This window comes from Ammospiza caudacuta, chromosome 2 (genome assembly GCF_027887145.1).
Source record: "Ammospiza caudacuta isolate bAmmCau1 chromosome 2, bAmmCau1.pri, whole genome shotgun sequence".
Taxonomy (NCBI): domain Eukaryota; kingdom Metazoa; phylum Chordata; class Aves; order Passeriformes; family Passerellidae; genus Ammospiza; species Ammospiza caudacuta.
In genome coordinates this window covers 3,033,866-3,058,458 of record NC_080594.1, presented here as the reverse complement: position 1 = coordinate 3,058,458, position 24,593 = coordinate 3,033,866, and the positions used below count along the sequence as shown (strand labels likewise).

The following is a 24,593-nucleotide window of genomic DNA, read 5'->3' as shown; positions in this document are numbered from 1 at the left end:
CGTTCAAATCCAATCTTGGGTAAACAGAAGCTCATTAGACAAAACAGCTGACAAATACACAAACAAATACTTAGGAAAAAAAAAAATCTGGTAACAGGTCATTGAAAGCCCAAGGAAGAGCCAAATGTCTCTAGGAATAGGACACATCCAATACTAAAAGGTATTGTTATGTTTTAGAGTAGGCTCACAAGAACTTCAAATTCAAAGGTCATCAAATAGAGATATTTGTGTACTTGCTCTGTGGGAGGTTGAGAGACATCAACAGGAACAGAAACTCCTGAGCTATAATCCTACTCACCAAATTCTTCCATTAGGCCTTGCATGTAAATATGAGGCTTAAATTTCATTTTCTACCTTACAGTGGAGCACAGAATGCTTCCAGAAATGCACTGCAGTAATTATCAGTGGCACCAATACTTTACTGCAGAGATTAAGCATGGTTCAGAGAATTACCCTAAAGATGAAGAGTGTTCATTAGGAGTAATGCCAAAAATAGTTCCATATATTACCTTTAATTTCCTCAAGCTTCATTTCTTTGTCATAATGTTGGATATGAAAACACTCAATAGTACTGCACTGCAAGTTTGGTATTCAAACACTCAAAATTGCCTCACTTCTAGGTCCGGCTGTTAGAAAATAAAGTTAAGTTTTCACTGCTCTCAGTAAGACACTGATTACATGCACGTGAAAAGCTCAAAATGAAAACAACTGCACAGGAGAGAGGTTTGTTATTTTTTAACACAAAATACACTAAATATATGGAAGTCTGCTGGGAATGTGCATCAATAAATGCGTGTTTGACTCGGTTCTCTGCATTTGGGACTTCAGAGAGGAAAAAAAAAATCAGACAAAGATTTCAGTGTTTTATTTACTTTGCTGGATTGTACTCCAGAGGTGAAAGTTTACTCAGAACCAGAATACAATGAGCCCCTGTATTTGCCATCCAGGTAGCCTTGCAGAAGTAACCACATGGCCTTCCAGGATGTGCTGATGACCTCCAGAGGAATGGGTGAATCACAACCCAAAGGAGGACAGACAAACCAACCTTCTCCCTGTCTCTGGTCTTTTCCTGCCCCAAGGTCACGGACTGTGTCAAATGATTTATGTTTCTGATAAAGAATCAATTTCAAGGCTCTGAGATAAGGCCATCACAGCCTCTCTGGGTGAGTTAAGTCTTTGAAGTCCCATAAACCAGAGATAAAAATTACATTTTAATATACTTGATTAGACAAGCTACCACATGTATGCAACACTCTTTCAGAACTTCAGCTTCAGACCGTTCTTCCCAGGGTCCCACTGAACCATTGTAAGAGTGAAAATCAAAACCCACAAAGAACCTGAGCTGTCAGGAGTTCCTTCCATTGCTGGCATCAGAATTCTCCCCTAGAAGATGGATGGGACCTAGTGAGAAAACCAGGACATGAAAACATTTGGAATGTGCTTCAAGCCACAGGAAACAGGAAAAATCGAGTATCACTGCTGATTTATAACCCATGAAACATGGGCAGGAACACAGATTTACTGATAGGCAATGAAGTCCAGAAGTGCATTTCAGAGTTGTTTCATATTCACATGTCCCAGAGCCAACATCCCAACTGGGAATGTTTTGGGAAATGAGAACTCCAGCTTGAACTGAACCCACATGCCACTTAGAGTAGCAGAAAAAGAGATGGAGAACATAGGAAGCTGATAACCATAACAAGAGAAGTTCTATTTTTAAGTGATACTGAATGAAATATTGCTGATGAGCCTCAGTGGTGCTGCATCCAAAAGCAAAGGAGTCATGCAAACAAATAAACCATCAAATAAACATTATCTTGGACTACACCAAGCTTCATATTCCATATACCAAAATTTCAAGTGTAAAAACTAAAATTGTCATGAAAAAGCAATTTGTGCCCCAAGCATACCAAAATTTGTTTATCCATTTCAATTGTCAGAAAAAACAAGAAAAATCAAACTAAAAACCCAAAACATACCTTTGAACACAAAGGAGTATTTTATGCAGGTGTTGTTAAACACACACTTTATACCTGGGAGTTTCATAATTTATGCATTAAACATTCTGGAATATTCCAATCTGCTAATTTTAGATGCAATATTATTTTCTAGTAAGTGAGAAATTGTGTTTACTGTAATCACACTGTACTTATTTCACTACATAAATAAGAACACTTCCAACAGAAAAATAATTTTGTTGCCATTATTGGTAAGACTGTTATTTACTTAAATTGAGTACAAAAAGTCAGTGAAAAAGCTGCAAAATAATTTTTCACATGCCTAAAAATAATTTAAACACATTTAACATTTCATTCACTATATACAGATATTTGGGAAAGAAAATAATAAAATACTATTTATATGCTTACTGATACCACAGTTTTAGAAGAAATTGCTTAGACTTAGAACTTCTACTAAACATAATTACGTGGGCAGAGAGTCCAAGAAGTTAAAAATATAAGAACTCTTTTTTTAAAAATAGTAAGGCATAACTTTCTGTTATAAAGGCCATATTCTATATACCACATATATTTATTTTGTATTGTAATTTCTGTCTGTAATTAAAGCATTTTTGACCTCAATAAAAAGGATAAATTGTTTGTATTACACTGTCTGGGACATTTTGGATACAAGCTTGTATTTCTCAAGACGGCCTAATACAATGTTATAAAGCATAAATTAAAATTCACTGCCCTTAAGAAATAACCACTGTCTGGGTAAGGCAAAATAAAACAACACAAATAAAATACCTGGCTAAAATACACTCTCTCTCTGATGTCTTTTTCCTGTGAAGAGTATAGAAATGTGCATCTGACCTCTAAGCACCACATGGAAAACTGAACTTGCACAGTAAGGGAAGTCATGGCCCTACACAGCTTAACTGCTGATTCTGCTCAGTCCTGTTCCTAAAATGTCCATTCTGGGAGCTGATATGAGGAAAAATCTGTCTACATGTCAACCTAGCAAAAACACACCAGAAACAGAACACAGGGAAACAAACCAACCAAACAGCCTTAAATAAAGACACAGAAATGGCTGCTATGATCAACAATCACCAAGTGTTAATTCCAGTTCCTAGGCTGGGACAGGAAGAGAGGGCTGGAGAGTAGAGAAATCCTGAGGAATCAGCCTCCATTCCTGTGAAAATAATTGAAAAAGCAATCCTAGGAATCACTTCCAAGCATACAAAGGACAAGGAAACCATCAGGAGAAATCAGCAGAGTTTCACCACTTTCTCCCATAACAAGCTGACAGAGAATCTGAGAAAACACAGTTGAGCAGACAGGGAGGTGAACTGAAACTGAATAGCCAAGTTTAGGAGGCTGTGATCACAAAGTCTGTATGGAGACACCCCAAGAGTCTAATCCTGTTCAACATCTTCATCAACGGTCTGGGTGATGGGGCTGGGAGCACCCTCAGCAGTTTGCTGGTGACACAAAATTCGGACGAGCGGCCAAAACGCCAGAGGGTCATGCTGCTACTCAGGGGACATTGACAGGCTGGAGAGATGGGCTCAGAGGAACTGCAAAAGGTTCAGCAAGGGAAGTGCCAAGTTCTGAAGCATAGGAGGAACAAAATACTCAGAACTTTCCCTTGGCAAAACTGGATTCCTTTGCCACATCATTAGCTCACCATGACCCAAACAGAAGATGTGCACTTTGGTAGAGACATCTAGAGCCACAAAATTGCTTTCTAGTTTCCCCTCTGTCCTGAGGTGACTTTATGATGCTGAGTTGTATCCCCACTCATCTGTTTAGCCCAGAAATAAGTTTTGCACCTTTAAGATTGGTTCTGAGAGTGAAGGTAGCGAGCAGAAGTGCGGAGTTTGTTTTCAGAAACTGCACTCACTCCTCCCCGTTGCTATGTTGTCTGCAGCATGGACAGACAGCAGGACAGAGCTCTCCTTTGCTTTTAGTTAGTTTTTAGCTAGCTGAGGAAGAGAATTTCACTGGACTGTGGTTTTTCATTTCCTTGGAACTGATCAGTCCCACTCTGGACTGAAAACCCAGAAAAACACCAGGAGCTCACCCCTGAGGACCAGCAGGTCAGGCCTGGGCCGCAGCATGTGCAGCACCAGAGAGACTGATAACAAATTGAGCAAACTACAGCCCACAAAGGGGACTTGCTGAGTTTGCCATCTCTCCAGAACAGTGAGAGGTTTTCCTGTTTAATATTATTCATTTTTTATGCTTGTGAATGAATTGCTTGTTAAACAGCTTTTTCCACCTTTCTCCAAGGAAATATTTTGCTGTACCATCTGGCGGAGAGGCCGCTTGAATTTGTGTTCTAGAGGAACCCCTTTAGAGGTTTTGTCCCAAATTTGCCCTAAACCAGGACACCCTCCCAGGATGGCAACACTCAATGCACTGCAGCAAGGATCCAGCACTGCTGCTGTCCTGCATAATTCACAGCCACCTCATGGTGATTGTCAGGAGAGCCCCCGAGTGTGTCACAAAGCATTGGACCGTGCAGGTGAATTGTCCATCTCAGCAGCAGCAAAGCACAGCACAAACAGCAGTGAAACAGTCCAGCCCTGCAGGTGATTTAAGGTTAAACCAGTAACTCAGCAGCTATGCATGCACCAGGTCACCAAGTTGCTTCATTAAATGATGATGAGAGGACTCCCATTCCAGCCAAGCATGAGAAAACAGAGTGTGCCCTGAATACCTGTGCAAGGCCTTTTGTTCCTACATAAAAGCACTTTCCCAGACACCTTCTGTGATTCCTCAGACCCAATGAGAATTTTCTGTTCCTGGAACCTATGGGCCCTGTCTCCTCCATCAGCAGGGAAGGTATCCTCACTCCACAGCAGGAACACCATCTCTGTCAACTATTTCCAGGCTATACTGAGCAGCCACTTATTTAAATAATTGTAATTCAATCATGACAGTGATGCCTTGTGAAGGCTGCCCTAGAACACAGGTTAGACAGAGTTAAAGAATAAAGTAGGGATTTATTAAAAGGCCTCAATGGATGCACCTTGGGCAGCACGAGAGTCCTGCCAGGGCCACACCCAAGATGAACCCAAATGGTCCCAAAATGCCCGAGCAGTCACGGGGTCTCTTACTTTGATCAGTTCTCCTCCATATTTGCATATTGGAGATAATTGTCCAATTACAGCTTTAGCCCATGAAGTCCCATCCTTGTTTTTCTCTCTTCAGCCCCATGGTGTTTGTGCTCTTGGGCTTGAGATTTGGAGAAGGAATTGTTTTGTCTCCCTACTCTGTGAAGAGAATTTACCATCCCCTAATATGAAGCTCAAAAGTACACAGTAAAGCAGCAGAGAATCTGAAAAATATAAAAGCTAAAATACTGAGGCACAAACAGGAATTCTGGGGTGACTGCACATGCGTGTTCCAAGGAAGGAATCAAACAAACCTATGCCATAGAAACAACCTAAAATCCATGCAAGTGTTTCTGGTTTATGATCACAAAATACAAAACTTAAAATTGAAAATTTAGATAGAATTGAAATTTTTTAGGATGCACTAAATTACAAATAAACTGAGATTTGCACAATAAAGGCAGATTAGCTGTGGAAAAAGGAACAGATCTCAGAAATATCTACCCTAAAAAGTAGGTCACCTGAAGAAAAAAAAAGTTTAATGTTCCTGAAAGTGACATAATGGCATTTTTTTTTGTAGCAGACAAGTACGGGAAAGTATTTTTGCCGCTACCTTTATTACTTGAAAAGTGGTAGTACTGAGAAGGACCAATTCCATTGTGAAAGGCATAATAGGAACATGTAAGAATGACTCATCTCTGTCCATAAGAAGTTTTGTTTGAATGGTAGATGCTATTTTATAGCACAGATTTGAGAGAGAGGGCCCCATGCCTCTCCACAGTGAATTATCACAGCAGAAAGAATAGAACATTTCTCAAAACAGAAGTTCATGTTTCATCAGACTAAACAGTATCTGTAATGTCCTGGTTTAAAATAACTACAAGCCAGAAAATTCAAGTGGACTTTTCTGTAACAGTCGAATACAAACGTCTGAGCACACAAATGGAGTGAGTCATCTTTTAATGATATTATTTTCTGAAAATAGAGGCCTGAGCTAAGAAAAGGGCAATCAAAACTATACAGAAATTTGACTGAAATAGTGAAGAAAAGTTGAAACAAAGTGTCATAAGAAGATTTAGTGGAAAGCATTGTTGGCTTTCATTGGCTAAGAAACAAAAAACCAAAGAAGTCTGTTGGGAAAAAAATTAATTTGATTCTTTGTCTTACACCCGGAAAGGAAAATATTAAATATGGCACAATGTGAAACATGTATACAAAACCCCCTGAGATCCAGGAAGCTATACCAATTTAAATTACCCTGTGCAATTTTTTCGTTTCACTTAACCAGACAATCTCAAACAACCCAAAATCCTACTCTTTTCTTGCAGGAGTACAATACATTATTCAGCAGTCATTTAAAAAAATTAAAAACACATTTATCTTCCTGAAAGTTGCTAACTGCTGAACACAAAAAATTGTTCTACAATGCAGAAATGAGGCAAAGAAATATTCCCTATACTAATTTTGTGCCAGCCCACTCTCACTCTTCCATTTATTTTCCAATGAGGAAGAACTGGTTTCCTTAAAAGTAACTTGTGGTATTCTGTTGGGGTTATCTTTGGTTTTTTTCTGCTTGGTTGCCCTTTTTCTTTAAGGGGAGGAGTGTGGGACAAGCACAACCCAGCAGCTCCCAGGTGATAGGAACCATTCGCCTGCTCCCTTGGACAGCAAAGCCCCTTTATGTCCATTCTGCACAAACAGATTCCAAACAGCCCTGCAATTATCAGTAATTTCAATCAAGTGACCAAAGGAAAGGTTGACTTGGAGAAAAAGAAAGCATGGCAACCAATTAATGTGTCAAAGCAGCACTCTGCTCTGTTAATGAAACTTTAGCAAGGACACAAGAGTGATTTTTGGTGTCCAGGCTTGAGGACCAGCACTGAGTTAGATTAAATAATTCCATTTTGTTTCCCTGGGGATCAACAGCACCTGAATACCTCTGTCCGCGTCCCCTCTTGCCCAGCAGGAAACTGAAAACATCTGAAGATGGGTAAGAACAGAAGGAGCTGGTGGCACAGCACTGAACAGGAGGGAGACACGATGAACAACCTGGTTTTTCTATTTAAGGTCATACAAAAAAAACCATTAAAAACCACCAAAAAGCTCAGCCCAAAAGCTCCCCAAAAACAAACAAACAAAACGCCCCCAAACCAAAACAAACAAAAAACTAAAACCAAACAAAAAAAAAAATCCAACCCAGAAAACAAAAGAGCCAAACCAAACCAAAATCTATTACCTAACCCTCTCCACACACCCCACACTCTGTGCAAATGTTGGAATGCAAAAGATAACCTTTGAGGCAGCTATCCTCATGCTCAGTCCATGTGTGACAGATTGAGATACTAACAGTAAATAAGTTTATTTGCTTCAAAGAATATGTTCTCCTCAAAAAACCTTATTGCACTCTGCTTCCATCTGGGTAAAACCAGTACATGGTTTAATCCTATTGCCTCAGAGAAATTATCATTTTCAGTTTGTTTTTTTATGGGAAAGGAGTACACTGCAAAAAAAAAAAAAAAATAAAACCAATAACTGCAAATTACATGAAAATCTACCACCAAGATTTTCCCATCACAAAGAAAAGCCCACATGAAACACTGTTCAAAGAACATACAAAAAACCCCAACAAACATTCTTCCTCTTCTTACTTGGCATAAGAGCACTTTTTTCCCTCAGAAGACATCATTCACCCTGATTAGTTTATATCACAAAAAAACCCAAAAACCACATTAAATATATTGAAGTGATTTGTGAAGAGTAATTTTATAAGTAAAGAGTAAATTACTCTTGTTCCTATGACCACCTAAAAATCTAGTTAGTTTCAGGACCACTGAAGAGTCTTTTCAGACTGAATTATTTACCTAAATAAATCTGGTAAGCTTTTCATTTCATGACACTGAGGTGTGGAAATCCACCTGTGCTCCAGGGTGCACAGACATGGTGATACCACCTAATTCAGTGATTATTCCTCCTTACCACAGGACCCTTGAGTTCTAGAAGAGTGGGAAATCCTGATGAATGGCAAGATCTGCTCTGGATTCTAATACTTCTGGAAAGATTTTGAACATGGTAATCCAAATTCAGGCCACAGGTCAAGGATCCCCTTGATTTTCTAGAGAGGAATGCAGCATCCTCTTAGCTCTCTCTTAGGACAGCTGTTCTGCAGAGAGAACACCAGGGTCAGCTGTAGGAGCTCAGCAGTCGTGAGAAACGGCAGAATCCAGAATGAAGAAGACAACAAGAGAGGATCTGAGCCGCAATTAAAGGGACTCTGAATTGCTCAGGCTTTCATTCATTTCACCTTTTACTTCTGCCATCTTTGGCATTTAAGATAAAAATAACCCATGCTAGGTAAATATTTTGCCTGAGTGAACAAGGTGCATAGGCAGTGAATCAGCATTTAATACTAGAATTTACTTTTATTTAAGTTTCTGGACTAAAGGCTCTGAACATAGAGTGATTCCCCATGTTTTCTTTCTCCAGCCTCATCCCACATCAATACAAAGCAGCAACTCCAGAGACCACGGAGATGAAATAACACACAAACAAAAACCTTCAGTGATTTTAGGTGATTTGGACACAGCTCATAGAGATGTTTACAAGAAAAAGTATCTGATCATACAAACTTGTTACCCCAGCAGAACTTCTCTTAGGAACAGAGATCTGGCTTGGATAGGCTTAAAACTCCCCTAGACTCGTATTTTGCCAAGGCATCCTCAACATAATAGAGTTCACTGCCCAAGTAGGTGTAAGTTTCTGGTGAAATATTAGGATTGGCATTGGAAAAATCACTAGAAAAACATTAATTACATGTAGAAGCAGAAGGTTAAAGACCAGCTAGAAGCTAGAAAACTTATTATATGCATTCTATTGAAGTTTGCATAGTGTTTAAGGTCCAATTAAATGCATAAAATGCCTTTCACCAAGAAACGCTTTTAAAACACAACACATGCAGCAGCAGTTGACAAGCTCAAAAATTTAAATCCTTATTGTAACAATTCTACTTGAAGCACACACAGAACTGAAAAAAAACAGACCAACTCTCAGGCTGTCAGCTCTCCCCTAAATTTATTTATATGCTGACCTTGTATTTCAGTCTAAAAAATCTTTCTTTAGAGCCACATTTGTCGCAGAGAACTTTACTCACAGTGCTGTAATTTCAAGGCTGTGAGTAGAAGCCAAATATTCTCTGGATGGAGAGACTGCTGGTCACAGCTCAGGTATGGAGTCACTGACCTGAGCACTACCTTGCACCCTATTTTAATCAATTTATTAGGAACAAATTCAAAACTACTAAACATTTGTTCACTAGTCCAACAAGATACAAATGTGCGGGAGTCCAGAAGATAAGGGAATATTAATTAAAAATAACTTTTCCCTCTTCAATAAACACATTTAATTTCAAAAGAGCCTCACATCTACCCGCACCTAAACCCATATATAGTGAATTACATAGACAGAAATGAGCATTCAAGCCAGAGAAAGAAAACACCTCTGAGGACCTCAGAAGCACTAACTACGCTACAATGAAGGAATCTAAACCCAATCTTTCTGTTTCTGCTTTAGCTTTGCTCTGCTAATGACACACAGCTGTATTTACACCGCTGAATATTGACATCAAATGTGCCTGCAACCTGTGTTGAGATAAGCAATGCATCTTGCTCATTTAACATTAACTTTTGGCTCTGCTGACCTGAGTTTTCAAAATGCTCCACCTTAATAACCCCTTCATTTTCCCAGGCCTGAATAGCTGCACACACAGCGTGCAGACCTGTTTCGTGTTCACAGTGCTGGAATTCCTCCTGCGCTTTGATCATGGCCCAGTGAGTGGTAATTTTCTATGTTGAACATGTCAGTCTGAAAAAAAAACAAAACAAAACCAACAAGAACAAACTGTTCCCAGTCTCAGAAATCTAAAAACAAAAATTCCACAGTTGCCAAAGTTATCTGCTTCTTATCAAGATCCATGTTTGGCACCAGATGCATTTGATTCATTCATCATTGTCACTGCACTAGCACACTAATTATTTCAAATTGTTTCCTCAGGCAGAGGTCTAGGACAAATGCAAGCAAGCCAAAAATAGCAGTTATGAATAATTATGCATCATTTACCTCAAGGCCTGGGCCAGGCTATCATTAAAACTTCTTCTTGCCACCTGTGATCCCAACTAATTGTGGACTTTAAATTAGTTCAAGATTACTTTTTTTTTTCTAATACAATGCCCACATTTAACCTACCTATTAAAAGTTTTCTGATGCTTTAAAAACTCCCCATAAAATGTCAACAAGGTTCCTTCTTTTTTAACAATGTCTTTGTATTTCACAGCCTGACAACAAGTTTGCTAACAGGAAAAACTTCAGAGACAAGGTCAGCAACCTCACTTTAAGAGACTGCTGGAGAAGGTTCTTAGAAAAGCACAATTCCTCAACCTCAAAGTAAATCCTGATGCTCCAAAACTAAAGCTTTTTCAGTCCCTAAAACTTTCCCTATTACAGTTCTGATTCCTTCTTAAGGGAGGAAGAGAATTTTGACAATACTGACTTATCTAACAACAACCAGAGGAAATTGAGAAAACACTTGCTCCCCTAATTCAGAAGTATCTGTTTAATTTTACAGATAGCAAACTCATTAATTCCAGTGGGATCCAAAATGTAGATGCTTTTGCAGAACCAGAGCCTTGTTCCATTCATTGTAATGAATATACCTCCCATGCTCCTGTGCTGCTTTAACTTTTCAGATTACAGGTTTAAAACAGAAACAGTTGAACTAAAAGGAGAACCCACTCTAATATTTCCCATAGAAGAAACATGCATCTCATAAAAAAAAGTGCATGTGCCAATGATAATTCTTAACCACTCTCCAGTTTGGGAACACAGCACATGCTGCATTTTGAGACAACAGAAAATGTGTAAGAGTAGCCAGAGATATTAATAAAAAACTATAACTTTTTTTTATAATTACATTACTTACAATTAAAAATCATGAAAAGCCATCTACAATTTCCTCCATTCAGGCACCCAATTATCAGACCTCTGAGGGACAAAAATACTCCACTGTTCAGCAAACAGTGCAAGACATGAAGGAACCAGACCAGCCAAGCTCTGAACCCTTTGGAGGTAAGGATGTGTTTATGTGATCTTTTGTGACTTTCCTTAAGCAAGACAATAAAAAATATCAGAGCAGAGATTAAAAAAAAAAAAAGTTAAGTTAAAATGTAAGATGTTATTAAAAAGAAAACACACACAGGAAAAGATGAAGTCAAGCTGTCTTCGGGATAGCTTCTTAAAACATTAGTCTCAAAATAGTTCTGCTATTAAAATCAGATGTTCTTAAAATATTAATGAATTACACACAGTGTGATCAGCTCTATAGCTGACACACACAATTCTGCACCAGCACCAGACTTCTGGCAGAAGACAAAAGAAGCCAACACGTCCTAAATTGCTGTTTCCTAAGTTTCCTAAACAGGAGAAGAAAAAAATAACAGCAATGTCTCAATTCTGTGTCCAACTTCCGTGTGGTCAGTTCACGGTTATGGACCTCCTACACTGAAGTTTGTTATTTACCAATCTGCCTGGATTTGTTCTAAGGAGTAAGGAAATGCTTTGCAATTTGTAGAATAGTTATTTCCAGAATAGATATCTCCAGGTCCTTCAAGACTGAATTAATTCTACCATGGAGGACTAAGTTCTGGAATTCAAGTGACCTCTTCAACTTCTATTTTCCACAAGGAGAAAAAAGCATAAACTCATCTTTCAGCTCTTTTCTATCCATCACACGCCCCTTCTATGTGAGGTATAGACTGCCTAATGCTCCTCAAAGAAGTATTTTTAATATGAACAACTCAAAAGCTTTGTTATGAGCAGTTTTCACAACAACTAAAATGAATAGGTAAACAACATTGAGATATTGCTTAGAAACGAATGAAATCTTACCACAAAACAAATTAATATAACGGATTATACGACAAACTGCATTATAACATCACGGGCATCTTAAATAAAAATCTCTCAGTAAGTGTCATCAAAATAAACACACTCATTTTTCCAACTACAATCACAGTGATGCTGTTGCATTGTCTTCCACATGCCTCTACTTTTTTTTCCAGACAATGCTGCACTCAAGGAGTTTTATTTCACATCTCTTCCATATTACACCCTCAAATTACTTGTCATAAAACATCTGCTTTGAGCAAAACAGTACCTAGGAAAAAAAAGAATAAATATAATCCTATTCACTGGAAGGAAGCTTAAAACCACAGGACAACGAAAAATCAGGTATTTATGAGAAAGTGGAACAAATTCAGAGATGCTGTGAGCCGTGGTGTCAATTACACACAGCGAAACACACATAATTCAGGGTGAAAAGACACAAATAAGCAGGCTATCCCCTCACCCCACCCGGCTGTCTTATTTCACAGCAGCACAACAGACTGAGATTCTCTTTTCTAGGATTGCATTCCCATTCTGCAGGGCTCTGCTGCCTCCATGAACCACGGCCCAAGGTAGCTCCAGAGTGCCCAGGAGGGTCTGGGGGAGTTTATCCTGTGCAGGAAACACAGGGCCAGGAGAACAGTGGGCAAAGGGACAAAGCCCCACTCAAATGCAAAATTTGTCAGTGTTTGGCCTTCAACTGTTTGGGGTTTTTTATCTGCAAGCTAATTTTCCATTCTCATTTTTTTCCCATCCACACTGCAGTTGCTGAGTACAGTAAATCTCTCCTTTTTTTTGGGATGTTTAATCTCTTTTAATATCCTGTGCTGTCTTATCACACTGCAGTCCTCCTCTGTAATATATTGTCCATAAATTTTTCAAATGATATGAACTTCACCAGCTATGGAAATGATTGAAATACAACAGTAACTATTTTGTTCTGATAGAAATATTCTAGGGAGGCTTACACTTGTTCTTGACACAGAAGTAACATCTGGGTCATGCAAATTTAAAAACAGAATAAAATTACTTTCAAACTCTAAGTCGTAAAAGACACAATACCAAAGATTATTCTTTGTCTGATTTCTTCTGATTTATGATATACATTGACTTGATCATTAAAGGAGGTGCATAAGCAATTCAAGTCAAATATGTGTAATTAAAAGGCTAAAACTCAAAAATGTGAAGTGACATTGTTACTGCTGAAAAATATATCAGCCATAAACACGTCATGTGGATGGCCTATAGATCCTCTGCCACAAGTAAGAATGAAAGTTAAATTAGGTTTTGTTGAGATGTGACGTAATAAAATTTTAAAAAGCACAGTAATCCTCCATGTTAAAATGCAGTTCTTTCTAAAATGATCCAGCTCATTGACTGAGATGTTTAATTTTTGCTTCTTTTTCCAGCTCTTGCCTCAGATAATTTCACCAAACTCAAACAATTGTATTTGTTAACTGGAACTCTGGTTTAGGTCAATTACAGCTACACTTCCAGCTGCTAATGGTGCCTTTTGAAAATTGCAACTTATTTTTCATGTCCTCAGCTTCCACCTATCCCAGTGGTGCAAATTCTATGGCACACTCTTATGCAAAGCAAGCTAATGACCCCAATTTGTTACAAAAACTTAAAAATGTGGATTTTTTTCCTGCAAGTTACTCTTTTGACAGACCTTTGGAGAGGTCTAATGACATATCTTACCCAAAACTCTTCTGCAACTGTAGGTCCAGCACCCTCTTAAATTTCCTATGACAACAAGCACAAAAAGCCAGACGTAGTATCAAAAACTGAGATTGCCCTCAGTATTAATGTCCAAATGCTTTCCAAGTTCCAAAGTTTATGCAATAAGCTGCATTTATGTAGTTTGATGACTATTCAAAGAAACTGTTTGAAACTATTCAGAGCTGTGGAGTAAAGGCAATAGAGTTTCAAGAAGACATAGCAAAAAATTAAATGGTAGAAGGTAGAGGAAATTATCACCTAGACTTCAATCCTGCATACCCAGTAAAAACTTTTGTACATGTAGCCATCCATTAAATCTTATTTTGTTATGAAACCATGAAAGCAAGAGATTTAATGAAGACTTAATTTCTCAAAAGGAGAGTGGTCCCAGGACAAATCACCCCGTGCCAGTGAAACCAAATGAGTTGCTCAAAACAGAAGGTTGGAATGTTCATTTCTTCATAGTAATAAAAAGGTAGGAAGTAGTGAAATAAAGAATAACCTTTAAGAGCAATAAGAAAGTAGTCAAGTTCTGTAAGGCAGATATCACATTGCACGTTGTCAATACACTGCAGTACAAAATCAATGTCTATCAAATTAATTTCTTATTCACTCTTGTACCATCAATCACAAGGAACTTGATATCAATACAATGATCTGGTCTATAGCCTTCATTTGAATTAAACTGAATTCTTTTAATACTGGCTGCTTGCTTTGGGAATAGCAAAGCTTCTTTGATTTGTGAGGAGTTGGGATTTCTTTAACTTCGGTTAAAATAAAAATCTGATTTCCACAAGTGTTTACATATATTGCATTTGGCTGCTCTGATTCACCAGCAGCAGCAGTTCTAGTTTAATAAATATAAGCTTATTTTGGATGAATCTTTTAAAATTATCATGCAAACACTAAAAAATACCAACTTGTTTGCATAGAGAAAAGACAAGATTTGTATAGCAGGCCTGATAAAAACCCTTGAACAGTCAGGACCTAATGCAACTCACAGAAAGGCTATGAAAAATGCACTGCACTGCATACAGTATTAAATGTATATAAATTTGTATTGCTTTTTGATTTTCAACTTCTTTATCAGAGAAGAGTGAGTGTGTGCATGGCTATCAAGATATTTGCTTTCATATTAAAAAAAAAAAAAAGGACCAGAGAGAACTTGTACTCTCCGTCCCTAAAATTGTAAGCAAAGAACTATTAGAATTTTGCTTTATACTGTAATATCTTTGACCAGGACTCTGCATTTATTTTACCCATTAAGGTATCTGCTGAATTATGTAAAAAGATACTTAAAATATAAAAAGAAAAAAGGGAGAAATGCTGCTATGGAAGGAGCCACTGCTTCAGGAACACACAATCCTCTGGAGAGAAAGGACCATGCTTCCCTACAGACCCCAGAGCAGGAAGCAAACATGGATTCTCTTCCTAGTTTCATAAACAAGAGGAAAAAAATAACCTATAACCCATGCATGTCTCTTTCTCAGTTTGCAGCTTGTTCATACATTATTATGTATTTTAAAGATTGCACCCTTTGTTTTTCTTTTTTTCTCCTTCTTCCTGAATTTCCTCTTGGTCTTTCCCTCAGTTTCACCTTTGTTTGCTCCTTTTTAAAATCTATTATATTGTGATCTCCTGTCTTCCCCTATATCCCTGTTCATTTCAGTGCACAAAATGTCAAGTGGCACCAAAAAACCTAATTCTAAACTCTTCTCTATCAGTTATTCCAATACCATCTTTCTTGCATTATTCTTTGTGTACACATTTCTAGAGATTTGTGGACACTGAAACAATGTTTTTAACCTAATTTTGGTTTTATGCAAACTCCAAATTAATCAAATTATTCTGGGTTACTTCTAAGATTCTTCACTTTTTCTTCTTTTTATTTGCCCATTCTCTCTCAGATAATACAATATATCTTTAGTATTTATTTTGACCTTTTGGCATTCTTACTTTATTATCATTTTAATAATGCCATTAGCCATTCCCTAACCTTTCCAGTTGCCCAGAATACCATATCCATTGCTGACACCAGCCATCAGTGGTTATTTGTTACAATTCTGCATTCATCTTCTCTTCACAACAAAGGCATTTACAGTCACATTGAACCAATGATTCCTCTTCAGACACTCATTCCACTCTGTCCTTTCCAGCCATGACTGTTCCACAAAGTCCGGCATGGTACATGATGCCAAAATGTAATTGATATTCATTTTGGTTCATGCATTTACAAAACATTACTCACATTTCGGAAAAAAACCCAAAACCACAAAACCTTCACATTAACTCCTCTCTTTGAAAACCTTCACATTAACTCATCTCTTTGCTATGTTCAGTGCAGAAGCATTACCTACACAAAGTCATATTTTACTCCCAGCTACAACGGAAATTCAGCACAATTCAAATTTTAATATGAACATGGCATAGACAAAGAGAAATAAAACCCTGCCAAAAGTCACTAAATTAACTTGATTCCTAAATACAACACATTGCAAGAGGCCATGACAAAACCTGTTTACTTTTGGTCACAGTACTGCCTTGAACTCAACTAGGGAAGCAGGTTAAACAAACCTACACCACATTTGGCCAGTGTTTGTAAACACCGCTACCATGCACCAGTTAAAAGGCATATGGTTTTAAAAAGTTCACTTCCAAACATTTCAGAGGCAATTACGTATACATTTTATGTTAAATATAAAATAGGGTGGCAGATAGAACCCTGCAAAACTTTTGCACATCACGCATTACAAGAATCCCTGAACCTTCAGTTCAGACACTTCCTTGCTCCCCTGTTGAATTCTCTTTATTTTTCAAAGGACATAAACACAAAAAATTATACATTTAATGGAAATTATATACTTAATAGCAGACTATATTCCTCTTTTTCACCTTCTATGTAAGAACCTGTCATTCTTCAGATTAAAACACAACTCTGAGTCAAGTAAAACTTTTTGTATTTTCTTTGGTCTGTTTTCAGTGTCTCCACATTTCAGCCTAGGTAACAGAGATTACAGACCTTCCACTTTGTGTCTCTGTTAATAGTGGTTTACCCCAGTAAATTAGCTCTATGGGTTTAATGCTGCCCTCCACCTTCTAAATCAAGACATTGCAATACTGCAGTCACATGCAACAACTGAATTTTCAAAACGTATCATGCAGTATATGTCAGATTTCCTAAAAATCTTAAGAACACCAACATTCAACATTTACTGTTTTCAAAACATTTTCCATTCTCTCAGCTTCTGCTTCCATTTTCTCTATCAATACTTTATTACAAAAATGCCAAGCTCTTCAGGAAGTCAGTGGGGCAGCCCACAATGCACCCTCTGCTTGCTCTAGCACAAGACAGACAACACACAACTTTCTCTTAAAACAGTATTTAAATTAAAAATGTGACAGTGCTGATGTTCAGTCAGGGGTTTGTTCCCAGATCTGCCCATCCCACCACACCCTCTGTGATTTAAAACCAACACCTGCCTTTAGTATTTTTAGATACTCCAGTTAGTTCCAGCCTACAGGAGTAACAATTCTGTGGTTCTGGCAAAACAACCCCGTGGTAAAGGGAAAGTTTCCACCTGGCCTGCACATTTATTTTGTGCATTACCTCACCACCTCTGCCTGTCCTTCATCCACACAGCACTTTTCTACAAGATCTGATTAACATTCACCCTCTGGATGTTTTCATTGTAAGAGGATGTTCTAATCTGAAAACCATTTACTTCTGAATACACAGCGCTGAATTACGGTGCCATCAGCAGAAGTGCAGCTCAGCCTCTCCTCTAAACATTTCTTCAGGCTAAAACACTTCTACAGAAATGCTCTGCAGTTCAAACATTTATTACTAGGTTTCAAAGTAAAATTAAATTACCATCACAGATACATTATGTTTATTAATAAAGTGTCACAGAAATATTAGTGAAAGTTAAACAGGTAACACAAGGATATCAGGGAACATAAACGCTCAAGTTCCAGTAGCAGTGTTTGCTTTGCCAGGTTACACATCCCATTGGTTTGATGGAATGCACTCAACATGATGTATCAGACTACACAGGCAGGAAGAAAATTAACTTCTGAAGCTCTGGTTGGGATTTTAATTCTTGTGAAAAGTGGAGAAGTGAGAATCCTGTTTGTTTGGACTACGAGTGTTTACAGAGGTGCACAAAGGCAGAGTTTTGAACAGGTGACAGGCACAAATGTCATTGAACCTATCTTTGAAATATGAAGTCAGAGTCTCGGGGAAACCCAGAGTTAACCCAAGTTCTCTCCCTCTCAAAGAAGCCACAGGGTCCTGTCTTTTCTCTGGAACATGAAGGTTGTTGTGGCATCTTTATTCCCTACTGTCACATGGGAAAGAAGCTCCAAGCCTTGCAGATGGAAGGCAGCACAAACAGCTCCATAAGCAATTTAAATCCAGGTTGCTTTCTGGAAATCTCACTCCACTCTTGGATTCTTCACTCACCCTCACACCTGACGTCTCTCCACACAGAGCTGACTGTTTAATGTCACTATTCCCAAAGTTCTCACCTTCAGTTCAGGTGCCATTATTTCCTCAGCTCTTTTTTTTTTTGTGTCCTGTTTACCCACAGAAAATGATCAGTTTTTTAAAACAAACAAAACCCCCATAAACGAAAATCCAAACAAATAAACCCACCCCAACCATAACAAACAAATAAATCCCAAAACACTCAATTTCCAAAAAGCACTTCTCTTGCTCAGTCTTAAATAGTCAAAATCTCCTCTCTGAGCAGAAAATACAATCTTAGGATTTTCTGCTATCATGGAAAGAGCTATTAAGACTGGAAACATTCAGATTTTGGACAAACATGCCTCCTATTATAAGAGCTTTTTGATCACAAGTGTAGTTTAAGGCCAGACTTCTTATTTTTAGAAGCTGTGAAGAAATAAGCCACACTATGCTGTTATCTTTCTTTTCAAGAAATCCCTCCAGAACCCATTTAGCTTATACTTGTTAAATCCCTGCGTTGTAAAAGGAATGTAAACTGAACTGCAGCATTGCTGTGAGGTGTTTCTAGACTGAAACACTCCATCAGTTACACAGACAAAGCACCTCCATCCTTACTTCATCCCATTCTTGGATATTTTTCCACATTAACCTCCCCATTAAGGAAGCCAGGATAGCAGTGAGTATGGCATCACACCTAATAGAAGTGTTCAATACCAAGTTGGAGGACAAATACATTGCAAAGACACAGGGATTGTTCAGTCTCGTAAAAGAAAAAACAGCTAAGGAATGATCTCATTACAGACTGCAACTTGAAAGGGAGTTAACACAAACTCTCCTTAGTAACAGCAGATGGTGTAAGAAGAGAAAACGGCCACAAAATGTGTCTTGAGAAATTCAGGTTAGGTATCTGGCAGAATTCTACCCACTAGAAGCACTGAAACAGGCTGCCTGGAGGGGCTGTTACATCTCCAACCACAGACTCCACTACCCAAAACAGAGCTGCTGCCTGATAGAACCTTAGCAATTATCCTGCACCAGGCAGGAGACTGGGTGGCCTCCTGGCAACTCTCCTAAACAACATTTTAATTTGTCTCTGCTAATCTACATCTCTCAAAATTAGACATATTTCAGTACCACATTTTAATGGAGATTCCAAGTGAAAAGTAGATTCTGATTTATGCCACTCTGCAGCCTGACTCATAACCAACACTATCACCCTATCCCATCAGTCATAACTTTTGGGTGAATTAACTTAAACCAACTTAATTGACTTTAATGCTTTTGTTGATATCAGTGAAGTCTGAACAGGCACTAATTAAAGGATTAGTGGTCAAAATCTACCTTTAACATTCCAAGATAAACAACTGATATAGGATACTAATTCCTACCTTTCTACTCACAAAGTGCAGCATATAAACCTATACATCCAATTTAGAAACCGAGTTTCAGCTACTGCAAACAGAAACTTTCCTCTAGATTTACGAGATTCACTTTGGGGTTAGCCTTTTATTTTGTTTAAAAACACGAACACAGAGCAATTCAATTTTTTTTTTTTTCCCCCCCAGAGTCCAACTAAAATCAATTGTCAGGCTCTTGAGGAAGGATGGTGTTGACTGCCCTTCCTTGCCTACTGCAAGAGCACACAAACCACATCGCAGCACAGCTCTCATCCCCCTGTCCTGGTGCTAACAACCAGCAATCAAATCACCCTGTGTGTCTCAGCTGCCCTCTGGGGCCTCTGGAAACCCAACAGCTGGAAATAAAGTTTGAGTAATCGCAGTTAGGCAGGAGAAACCAAGCCGCAGATGAAATGGCCAGATGTCACGGAGTGAAACTCTGAGATTTCATCACCTTATTATGTGTAAGATGGTATCTCCACCCCGTGCACAGAGCCCCCAGCAGCCCACAGCTTTCACCGCTGATTAAAAGCAGAATATCGGCACAAAACACGAGTTCCACCGTAACACCTTCTGCTCCAAACACCAAAACAACAGCACCGAGAACCAAAACAGCGGCTGCTGCCTGAGCTCTGCCGCTGGAGGCTTTACCAAGGGACACAGAGCAGCTGCCTAAAGCCTGGCGAGCCTGTCCGGGCGGAAGGTGCGGGACATCATCCCGGTGCCCGCCGAGGGACATCGCCACCTGTCTGCCGGGACACAGAGCGGGACGGGAGGCGGGATGGGGGCTTGGGAACCGGGATGGGGCTTGGAAAGCCGGGATGGGGCTTGGGCACCGGGATAGGGGCTTGGGAAGCTACAGCGAGGAAGGTAGGCGGGATAGGACTTGGGAAATGGGATGAGGCTTGGGAAGCCGGGATGGGGATTTGAGAAGCCGCAGCGAGGAAGGGAGGCGGGATAGGGCTGGGGAAACGGGATGGGGACTTGGGGCGCTGCAGCGGGGACGGGAAGCAGGATACGGCTTGGGAAGCGGGAGAGGGAATGGGAGGCGGGGTAGGGCTTGGGAAACGAAGTGGGACTTGGGGAGCGGGATGGGGACAGGAGGCGGGGATGCTGCGCTCGGAGCGAGCCGGGCTGTGCCGTGCGGACTGAGTCCCCGCCGCTCCCCGCTGGTGCGCGACACCAACACCAACATCCCCGCTGGGCACAGCGTTATGGGGACACTGTCCCAGCTCCCCACCAAGCCCGTCACCCTCCTCCAGTGCAAGGGAACAGCGAGGCGGTGCATGCTCCCACCACACTCCTCCTCCATCATCATCACCATCATCATCATCGCCGCACACTGCTCTGCCCGAGCCGCAGCCCGTCCCGGTGTGTGCCGCGCAGTCCCCAGGGCTGGCGATGGCCGGGGTGAGGGTGTCCGGAACAGGCAGGGGAAGGGCAGGCGATGTTTTTGGGGCCGGAGCAGGCGGGGGAAGGGCAGGCGATGTTTTTGGGGCCGGAGCAGGGAGGGGAAGGGCAGGCGATGTTTTTGGGGCCGGAGCAGGCAGGGGAAGGGCAGGCGATGTTTTTGGGGCCGGGGAGCGCTCCCGGCAATGCCCGCCCGGCCGGCGCTGAGCGCTGCTCCCGCTCCTCCTGCCCCGCCCGCAGCCAGGCGGGAGAAATTAGGAAATTAATTGCCACAACCCTCAGGCTATTTTCACAAATAACTCTAAAAAGACAGGGGGAAGAGGGAAATCAAACAACGCGTGTGTCCTGCCTTGAAACACCCTGCGAGTCTCGCTTCTTCACCCTGCACCCATCAGTGCCCTTCGCGCCCACTCACCAACTCCTTCTAAAGTCACTTCATACCTTCTAAAAGCTCTTCTAGAACTACAGTCATCTCACACTGAATGCTTACAGATATTTGGGGGAAAAAGAAAGAAAATGCAGAATAAACCACCTAGCCAAAGTATTGACACCATAAATTCAACTAACAGCAAAGCTATCAGGAGAAAATATTTACGGGCTTTTTTAACTGGAGATGGGAGTTACTTGTCTTGTGGACTTGATGTTATAAAAACAGTCTTAAAATCGACTGCAGTGTGCCCCTGTGATAAATAATATTGCATTTCATGACAGTTCCTGTATTTACTTTGTTCTGTTCTGGTTTATGCAAATAAATTCAGCACAAAAGAATAAAATTATGAAGTAAGCGTTTCTTCACAAAATGAAAAAGATCTCATGGAGATGAGACCATTTGAGAGAACTTCTCACAAATGGCCTGGACTTAGGCTGACAGAAATAAAATTCTGCCCTTGAGGAGAATGATGTTGCTTCTAAACTTTCAAAGTTAAAAAGAAAAATTGAAAGCTGGACCATCTCCATTTCCAATTTTAAATAAGATCTTTATTTAACTCTTGGAGCAAAAGCCAAAACATGCACTTTCTTTTTTTCTTTTTTGTTTGAAACCACAGAAAACTGATCTCCAACCTTCAACAACCTTATTACCAAGAAATAAAAGGACTGATGAGGCTAATGAAATATGGGGAGGGTGTGCATATTTTTCATTATAAAATGTGGTATAAAGACATTGCCCTTATTGTACTTTTTCTTCTTGTTGTTATAATTATTCTTTAAAAGAAATCTCATAATTTGAAGTAACATAGTAAAAAAGTAGAAAAAAAGAAAAGCCCCCCTCCTTTAATAATAATCACTGAAACTAGCACAGTTTCTACTTCAGATCAATTTAAAAAGATACCAAAACACAGCACCATTATGATCACAATGAATTTTCCAACTGAATGCAATGCAGACTACAATTATAAAAAAAAAATCTTAAGAATATTCCAGTGCTCCACATTTTAAAAAGAAAGGCATTTGTGTCTGGTAACAATTCCTAACAAGACCAGGGATGCATAAAATTCTCAAGTAATATGTTTAATGTCGTTATTTTCCCCCAAAGCATTTATCTTATTTCTTTAGTCAACTCCACTTAAGTTTTTCAATTTAAACTTCCCTTTTAAATGCATGCTTAGTGCAAGCAGCAGAAGATAGTGCACAGAAGAAACACAAGCCAAAACCAGTTAAAATACACTGTCATTGACTACTTACACACTGCCTCTGAAAATATCAAAAAAACCTCACATTTATTCAAAATCAGTCAAAATATAACAACATTCACAGAATTAACATATCTCTCTGGCCTATCTCACAGCTTTATGTTGCTCCAAGAAAGATCTATCAGAAAGGGGAAAAAAGTATCATACAAACAATTTTCTTTTTACTAATTCAGATTTTTTGTAAAAGCAGCACCCACAAACTGAAGAAACCACAATTGGATTCTGATTCAAGGCTGACTGTGAATGAAGAGACTTTAAAAATTCAGAAATCAGGCAGATTTTTAATTGTCCCTCTCCAAAGAAAAATCATTCCTTTTACAGCAGAACATGCAGAGAGTTTTATTCCAGCAGGAAGAAAACAACAAGTCTAAAACTGAGAAACAGCACATGCTTGATTACAGAAAACTGAGGGTAAAAAAAAACTCTTATGAAAGCTCTTACTATTTAAAGTTTTCACTATTTTGAAAAAAGGAGAAACTAGTGAAACAAATACACTTTCAGTGCACTCAAAAGCACATAATAAGCAAAAAAATGAGCATATTAACAAAAAAAAATATTTTTCCAATCAGGCACTCACTGTAAGAAGAAACAAAGTCTATGAGTCACAAAACCAGAACCCCAAGTGGTTCATTTGACTTGCAACCGTCACAACAGTGTGCCTGCATTTCAGACATGATACACAAATTGTGGAAGGCAGGGTAACAGCATGGGGTTGTAAGGAGACCTGAGCTCAGGCAAAACAGATAAATCTTGATTTTACCAGAACACATTGTTTTAAGAAGTACTAAGGAAATTCCACTGCTAATGGATAGGAAAAAGAAAGTATACAGCAGAACACGATTGTTTTCATTTTTAAAACAAGGACCTAATTTTTTATTTTAAAAAGATATCTCTAAGTTTCAGTCTTTTGTCTCACACCAATTGTTTGATATCACTGGGTACCCTTTGAAACTCATTTTGACAACCACTTAGTGATTTCAGCAACACTGCCCACTTTATATACAGTACTGCTTATAAATTGTCAAATTTGTTGTCAGATAAAAAATGAACACAGGCTAAGATGTCAATCAGCATTAAAAAAATATAAAATGAGGCATTTGATAATTTTTTGTGTTTTTGTTGGCCAGTTTCAAGGTTTTTTGGCAGCTCAGCTGCCCTGAGATTCTGCAGTGGTGTGAAAATGTTAGATTTTTGCAAGGAAGAACAACTTTGCATGTTTTTTTTGTGCCCAGATGAGGGGAAGGCTGAAGGAAAGGCACAAGTAAACCCAATGGCATTAAGGATCTAGTGAAAAATAAAAACCAAACCCAAACCTTCTGCAGAACAGGATGCAATTAACAGCAAGACACAAAGCTGCAGGAAAGCAAACCTCATGGAAATACTTATTAATCTTCAAAATGTCTTCTGCATTAACAGAGAAACTTCCCAGTCACAGTGGGCTGAGAAGCTGATTCCTGAATAACATTTATTTGAGAGCACCTTCATCAGAACCAGGCTGCACCCTGCACAAATTCTCCTCCACCTTCACCTAGTCACAAGAGACATCCAAATACCTATATAATTCAGGCTCTTGTGCAGTCACTCTGTCCATGATACCCCCCAAAAAGAAAAGACCCAAAAGTTTTTATAGGGCCACACTTTAGCCAACTATTGAAAGCAGAACAAATGAAACCAAGGAGGCTGCCAGCAGCCTGGGTAGGCAGCAATGCAGCCTAACGTGACAAACTACTTTCAGGCTTTTGAAATATAAGAAAGGAGGCATTTTCCTCACTTTTGCTAGGATTATTTTGATTCTAACCCAATTTCTGGTTGATGGAAAAACTCTCATTAATCTCAGTCACGCAGGCTCTAGCCTGCCTGGCACAACACCAGCCATTAGGGGAGCAGGGAATGTTACCCTTCTCTCC

At 39.4% G+C, this 24,593-nt stretch overlaps 1 protein-coding gene across 1 annotated transcript in view; it reads right to left on the bottom strand.

Moving 5' to 3' along the window:
• The window catches only part of EPHA3 (EPH receptor A3), a 174,426-nt gene that overhangs the window by 130,036 nt on the left and 19,797 nt on the right, over positions 1 to 24,593 (bottom strand). The window lies entirely within an intron of this gene.